A 7,966-nucleotide genomic window follows, 5' to 3' on the forward strand; every position below is an offset into this window, starting at 1 on the left:
ATTTAGATTATGGGATTAAAGTTGGGGACCCCTATGGAGGAATTGAAGGACCTGAAGGGTAGGGTGACCCATAGGAAAACCAAGAATCTCAAGTAACCTAGACTCCTATTAGATCCCACAGATTGAACCACAAATCAGGCAGAGCCCATGAGCTGGTCCAAGGTCTCTGGCACATATATAACAGAGGACTGCCTAGTGTGGCCTCAGTGGGAGAATATGCACCTAATCCTGGAGAGATTTCAGGCCCCAAGAGTAGGAAAAGAGGGGAAGCATAATTTCAGAGGCAAGGCTGAAGGGGAATGGGGGTTAGGCAATGTATGGGGATGAACAATGGAAGGCAATGAATATATATATATCCAAACAAAATTTAAAATAAAATTGCTACTTTTAAAGAAGATTTTAGATTTTCACTTTTTTAATTGACTTTTTCACTGACTAAACACAGGTGTGGTGAGTATGCAGAGCCCAAGGAGTGGCAATATTTGGAGATGTGGCCTTGTTGGAGTAGGTAGGTCACTGTTGTCCTGAGCCTTAAAAACCCTCATCCGAACTGCTTTGGAAGTCAATCTTCTCCTTGCTGCCTTTAGAAGAAGATGTAGAACTCTAAACATCTAACAGTTGCTTTGGTCATACTGCCTGTTGACAGCAGTACAGCCCTACCTATGAAAATGGGTTGATGTTAGCAGGAGATAACTTAAAAGGATTGTTTGGCATTCCATAAGTTGGCTCAGTGAATGAGAATGTAGAGGAATCTTAATCCAACCACATGGCTACCCTGGCAAAGAATCACATACAAGGAATCACAAACAAAGATCTGTGAGACCCTGCAGGTTGTACACTCACATGCCTTTAATATTCATCTTTAATCCTTCTGGCTGGAATAGAGCTTTGTCTTTAGTATACAACTTTATCTCAAACAATTAAATCTAATGAAGGACAGAGAATATGACAAATCAGAGAAAAATTTAACAGAATGAATCAGAAATAAGACAGGCCTAACTCTCATGAGAACATACAGGAAAGAATACATAAGAACAGAGAGGGAGAGAAGAGAGTTCAGTTTGATAAGTTCATTTCCAATAGTTTAGGGGCAGTTTTTCCAAAAGAAACTGCAAGTTTCTGCCAATTGTCAGGAGTCATTGAGAGTAGCCAGAAACCACTAGCATGTCATGAAAATTTTTAAGTTCTATTCTCTTTAAGAGTTAACAATAAGCTATGATCAGTGAAGAAGACAAGGTGAAACAATGCCACACTATCATCAGGTAACACTAGCATCAGCAAAGCCCAATAAAGACCAGTGAAGAATGACAAGGTTAAGCAATGCCAGCACATTATCTGCTGTCTCTTGGGTTAACTTATACCCTTTCCAAACATCAAGTTTCTTCTCAAGCATCTGCTCTAGCAAAACACCACATGCCGTTTTAGGCAGCTTCTAGAAAAACATCACATGTCTATTTTCAACAAAATTATCCCCCTAAATGCCTGCTTCAGCAAAACATCCTTTCATAAGACAGCCTCCAGAAAAATATCACATGATACCACTGAGTCTCCAAAGAAATGAGAAATCTACATTTCACACACAGACACACACTGATACACACACACACACACACACACACACACACACATGTGTGCGCGCGCGCGCGCACACACACACACACAGCCTTAAATGTGATAAAAATTTAATCTATTGTAAAATTATTTTGTTTAATATAGTAAAAATATTGAGGCTACATTTCCACTGAGATATGTACAAATAAAACATTTATGCTGAAAAGATATAAGGCCCCCAAATACATATACAGCAGAGGATACAGGGTCTGGACTCTGTAAGAGAAGATGTACCTAAACTCTCAAGTGGCTGGGGTGAGGGTCAGGAGGGCGGAGAAATCCTTGTGGAGAAACGGACTGGGGGAAGGAGTTATGGGATGTGGAAAAGGCAGAGGGTGGGTCAAGAGGAGGAAAAAATCTGGACTCTAAGAAGAGATTAAATAATTTTTAAAAGAAAGGACAAAATTATAAAAAGGAATCATATGGCTTATTAATCATAAATGTATATATATGTATATAATTTACAGAAGTGATCTTCCTATGTAGCCCAGGTTAACTTCAGATTTCTGATTAGCATATGTAAAAGTTCATGACTCTTATTCCAAGAATGAGGTAGCAACATCAGGCCAGGAAGCAGGTCCTATCAAAGCCTGAACATTTCTTGACACCAGCCTTATGTCACAGGAGGGAGTCCCGCAGAAGCCAGACTTGGGAAGCACATGCAGACTCTTTCTGATGGCATGGAATGAACATATCCACAATCTAAGTAAGAGTTTAGTACTATGAACCAAGTCCCAAACAGTCTGGGCCATAGAAATCACTTTCAGGAGTGACAAAATACCAGTCTGCCAGGAGCCCTTACATTTGTTCACTTGGTAGAAGCTTGACATATATGAGTATTCTAGTAACAATGATGTGTGTTTTCCTTTTCTCTCAGATGTCAACCAAACAGCTGAATCTAGTGTTTGCTCTTTCTATCTCTTTGAGCAGCACCACTCCTAGGACACTTACCTATTGATATCAACAAAAAAAATTTAGATTGGATTTTGGAATTTTTAAAAGAATGATTTCTTTTTGTTTATATATTATAATATAATAAAATCACCTCTCCATCCCCTTTCTCCATCCAAACTCTTCTGTATACCCATCCTTGCCTTTATAAAGTCATGGCCTCTTTTTTTTATTTTATTTTATTTTATTTTATTTTTTTTATTATCTTGAGTATTTCTTATATACATTTCAAGTGTTATTCCCTTTCCCGGTTTCCGGACAGACATCACCCTCCCCCCTCCCCTTCCTTGTGGGTGTTCCCCTCCCAAACCTCCCCCCATTGCCACCCTCCCCGCATAGTCTAGTTCACTGGGGGTTCAGTCTTAGCAGGACCCAGGGCTTCCCCTTCCACTGGTGCTCTTACTAGGATATTCATTGCTACCTATGGGGACAGAGTCCAGGGTCAGTCCATGTATAGTCTTTAGGTAGTGACTTATTCCCTGAAAGCTCTGGTTGCTTGACATTGTTGTACTTTTGGGGTCTCGAGCCCCTTCAAGCTCTTCCAGTTCTTTCTCTGATTCCTTCAACGGGGGACCTATTCTCAGTTCAGTGGTTTGCTGCTGGCATTCGCCTCTGTATTTGCTGTATTCTGGCTGTGTCTCTCAGGAGCGATCTACATCCGGCTCCTGTCGGTCTGCACTTCTTTGCTTCATCCATCTTGTCTAATTGGGTGGCTGTATATGTATGGGCCACCTGTGGGGCAGGCTCTGAATGGGTGTTCCTTCAGTCTCTGTTTTAATCTTTGCCTCTCCCTTCCCTGCCAAGGGTATTCTTTTTCCTCATTTAAAGAAGGAGTGAAGCATTCACATTTTGATCATCCGTCTTGAGTTTCCTTTGTTCTAGGGATCTAGGGTAATTCAAGCATTTGGGCTAATAGCCACTTATCAATGAGTGCATACCATGTATGTCTTTCTGTGAGTGGGTTAGCTCACTCAGGATGATATTTTCCAGTTCCAACCATTTGCCTACGAATTTCATAAAGCCATTGTTTTTGATAGTTGAGTAATATTCCATTGTGTAGATGTACCACATTTTCTGTATCCATTCATCTGTTGAAGGGCATCTGGGTTCTTTCCAGTTTCTGGCTATTATAAATAAGGCTGCGATGAACATAGTGGAGCACGTGTCTCTTTTATATGTTGAGGCATCTTTTGGGTATATGCCCAAGAGAGGTATGGCTGGATCCTCAGGCAGTTCAATGTCCAATTTTCTGAGGAACCTCCAGACTGATTTCCAGAATGGTTTTACCAGTCTGCAATCCCACCAACAATGGAGGAGTGTTCCTCTTTCTCCACATCCTCGCCAGCATCTGCTGTCACCTGAGTTTTTGATCTTAGCCATTCTCACTGGTGTGAGGTGAAATCTCAGGGTTGTTTTGATTTGCATTTCCCTTATGACTAAAGATGTTGAACATTTCTTTAGGTGTTTCTCAGCCATTCGGCATTCCTCAGCTGTGAATTCTTTGTTCAGCTCTGAACCCCATTTTTTAATAGGGTTATTTGTTTCCCTGCGGTCTAACTTCTTGAGTTCTTTGTATATTTTGGATATAAGGCCTCTATCTGTTGTAGGATTGGTAAAGATCTTTTCCCAATCTGTTGGTTGTCGTTTTGTCCTAACCACAGTGTCCTTTGCCTTACAGAAGCTTTGCAGTTTTATGAGATCCCATTTGTCGATTCTTGATCTTAGAGCATAAGCCATTGGTGTTTTGTTCAGGAAATTTTTTCCAGTGCCCATGTGTTCCAGATGCTTCCCTAGTTTTTCTTCTATTAGTTTGAGTGTGTCTGGTTTGATGTGGAGATCCTTGATCCACTTGGACTTAAGCTTTGTACAGGGTGATAAGCATGGATCGATCTGCATTCTTCTACATGTTGCCCTCCAGTTGAACCAGCACCATTTGCTGAAAATGCTATCTTTTTTCCATTGGATGGTTTTGGCTCCTTTGTCAAAAATCAAGTGACCATAGGTGTGTGGGTTCATTTCTGGGTCTTCAATTCTATTCCATTGGTCTATCTGTCTGTCTCTGTACCAATACCATGCAGTTTTTATCACTATTGCTCTGTAATACTGCTTGAGGTCAGGGATAGTGATTCCCCCTGAAGTCCTCTTATTGTTGAGGATAGCTTTAGCTATCCTGGGTTTTTTGTTATTCCAGATGAATTTGCAAATTGTTCTGTCTAACTCTTTGAAGAATTGGATTGGTATTTTGATGGGGATTGCATTGAATCTGTAGATTGTTTTGGTAAAATGGCCATTTTTACTATATTAATCCTGCCAATCCATGAGCATGGGAGATCTTTCCATCTTCTGAGGTCTTCTTCAATTTCTTTCCTCAGTGTCTTGAAGTTCTTATTGTACAGATCTTTTACTTGCTTGGATAAAGTCACACCGAGGTACTTTATATTATTTGGGTCTATTATGAAGGGTGTCGTTTCCCTAATTTCTTTCTCGGCTTGTTTCTCTTTTGTATAGAGGAAGGCAACTGTTTTATTTGAGTTAATTTTATACCCAGCCACTTTGCTGAAGTTGTTTATCAGCTTTAGTAGTTCTCTGGTGGAACTTTTGGGATCACTTAAATATACTATCATGTCGTCTGCAAATAGTGATATTTTGACCTCTTCTTTTCCGATCTGTATCCCCTTGATCTCCTTTTGTTGTCTGATTGCTCTGGCTAGAACTTCAAGAACTATATTGAATAAGTAGGGAGAGAGTGGGCAGCCTTGTCTAGTCCCTGATTTTAGTGGGATTGCTTCAAGTTTCTCTCCGTTTAGTTTAATGTTAGCAACTGGTTTGCTGTATATGGCTTTTACTATGTTTAGGAATGGGCCTTGAATACCTATTCTTTCCAGGACTTTTATCATGAAGGGGTGTTGAATTTTGTCAAATGCTTTCTCAGCATCTAATGAAATGATCATGTGGTTCTGTTCTTTCAGTTTGTTTATATGATGGATCACGTTGATGGTTTTCCTTATATTAAACCATCCCTGCATGCCTGGGATGAAGCCTACTTGATCATGGTGGATGATTGTTTTGATGTGCTCTTGAATTCGGTTTGCCAAAATTTTATTGAGTATTTTTGCGTCGATATTCATAAGGGAAATTGGTCTGAAGTTCTCTTTCTTTGTTGGGTCTTTGTGTGGTTTAGGTATAAGAGTAATTGTGGCTTCATAGAAGGAATTCGGTAGGGCTCCATCTGTTTCAATTTTGTGGAATAGTTTGGATAATATTGGTATAAGGTCTTCTATGAAGGTTTGATAGAATTCTGCACTAAACCTGTCTGGACCTGGGCTCTTTTTGGTTGGGAGACCTTTAATGACTGCTTCTATTTCCTTAGGAGTTATGGGGTTGTTTAACTGGTTTATCTGTTCCTGATTTAACTTTGATACCTGGTATCTGTCTAGGAAATTGTCCATTTCCTGAAGATTTTCAAGTTTTGTTGAATATAGGTTTTTATAGTAAGATCTGATGTTTTTTTGAATTTCCTCTGAATCTGTAGTTATGTCTCCCTTTTCATTTCTGATTTTGTTAATTTGGACACACTCTCTGTGTCCTCTCGTTAGTCTGGCTAAGGGTTTATCTATCTTGTTGATTTTCTCAAAGAACCAACTTTTGGTTCTGTTGATTCTTTCTATGGTCCTTTTTGTTTCTACTTGGTTGATTTCAGCTCTGAGTTTGATTATTTCCTGCCTTCTACTCCTCCTGGGTGTATTTGCTTCTTTTTGTTCTAGAGCTTTTAGGTGTGCTGTCAAGCTGCTGACATATGCTCTTTCCTGTTTCTTTCTGCAGGCACTCAGCGCTATGAGTTTTCCTCTTAGCACAGCTTTCATTGTGTCCCATAAGTTTGGGTATGTTGTACCTTCATTTTCATTAAATTCTAAAAAGTTTTTAATTTCTTTCTTTATTTCTTTCTTGACCAGGTTATCATTGAGTAGAGCATTGTTCAATTTCCACGTATATGTGGGCATTCTTCCCTTATTGTTATTGAAGACCAGTTTTAGGCCGTGGTGGTCCGATAGCACACATGGGATTATTTCTATCTTTCTGTACCTGTTGAGGCCCGTTTTTTGACCAATTATATGGTCAATTTTGGAGAAAGTACCATGAGGAGCTGAGAAGAAGGTATATCCTTTTGCTTTAGGATAGAATGTTCTATAAATATCCGTTAAGTCCATTTGGCTCATGACTTCTCTTAGTCTGTCTACATCTCTGTTTAATTTCTGTTTCCATGATCTGTCCATTGATGAGAGTGGGGTGTTGAAATCTCCCACTATTATTGTGTGAGGTGCAATGTGTGTTTTGAGCTTTAGTAAGGTTTCTTTTACATATGTAGGTGCCCTTGTATTTGGGGCATAGATATTTAGGATTGAGAGTTCATCTTGCTGGATTTTTCCTTTGATGAATATGAAGTGTCCTTCCTTATCTTTTTTGATGACTTTTAGTTGAAAATTGATTTTATTTGATATTAGAATGGCTACTCCAGCTTGCTTCTTCTGACCATTTGCTTGGAAAATTGTTTTCCAGCCTTTCACTCTGAGGTAATGTCTGTCTTTGTCTCTGAGGTGTGTTTCCTGTAGGCAGCAGAATGCAGGGTCCTCGTTGCATATCCAGTTTGTTAATCTATGTCTTTTTATTGGGGAGTTGAGGCCATTGATATTGAGAGATATTAAGGAATAGTGATTATTGCTCCCCGTTATATTCATATTTGGAAGTGAGGTTTTGTTTGTGTGCTTTCATTCTCTTTGTTTTGTTGCCAAGACGATTAGTTTCTTGCTTCTAGTGTATAGCTTGCCTCCTTATGTTGGGCTTTACCCTTTATTATCCTTTGTAGTGCTGGACTTGTAGAAAGATATTGTGTAAATTTGGTTTTGTCATGGAATATCTTGGTTTCTCCATCTATGTTAATTGAGAGGTTTGCAGGATACAGTAACCTGGGCTGGCATTTGTGTTCTCTTAGGGTCTGTATGACATCTGTCCAGGATCTTCTGGCCTTCATAGTTTCTGGCGAGAAGTCTGGTGTGATTCTGATAGGTCTGCCTTTATATGTTACTTGACCTTTTTCCCTTACTGCTTTTAATATTCTTTCTTTATTTTGTGCGTTTGGTGTTTTGACAATTATGTGACGGGAGGTGTTTCTTTTCTGGTCCAATCTATTTGGAGTTCTGTAGGCTTCTTGTATGCCTATGGGTATCTCTTTTTTTAGGTTAGGGAAGTTTTCTTCTATGATTTTGTTGAAGATATTTACTGGTCCTTTGAGCTGGGAGTCTTCACTCTCTTCTATACCTATTATCCTTAGGTTTGATCTTCTCATTGAGTCCTGGATTTCCTGTATGTTTTGGACCAGTAGCTTTTTCCGCTTTACATTATCTTT

Source organism: Rattus norvegicus, chromosome 7 (assembly GCF_036323735.1).
Source record: "Rattus norvegicus strain BN/NHsdMcwi chromosome 7, GRCr8, whole genome shotgun sequence".
NCBI classification, from domain to species: domain Eukaryota; kingdom Metazoa; phylum Chordata; class Mammalia; order Rodentia; family Muridae; genus Rattus; species Rattus norvegicus.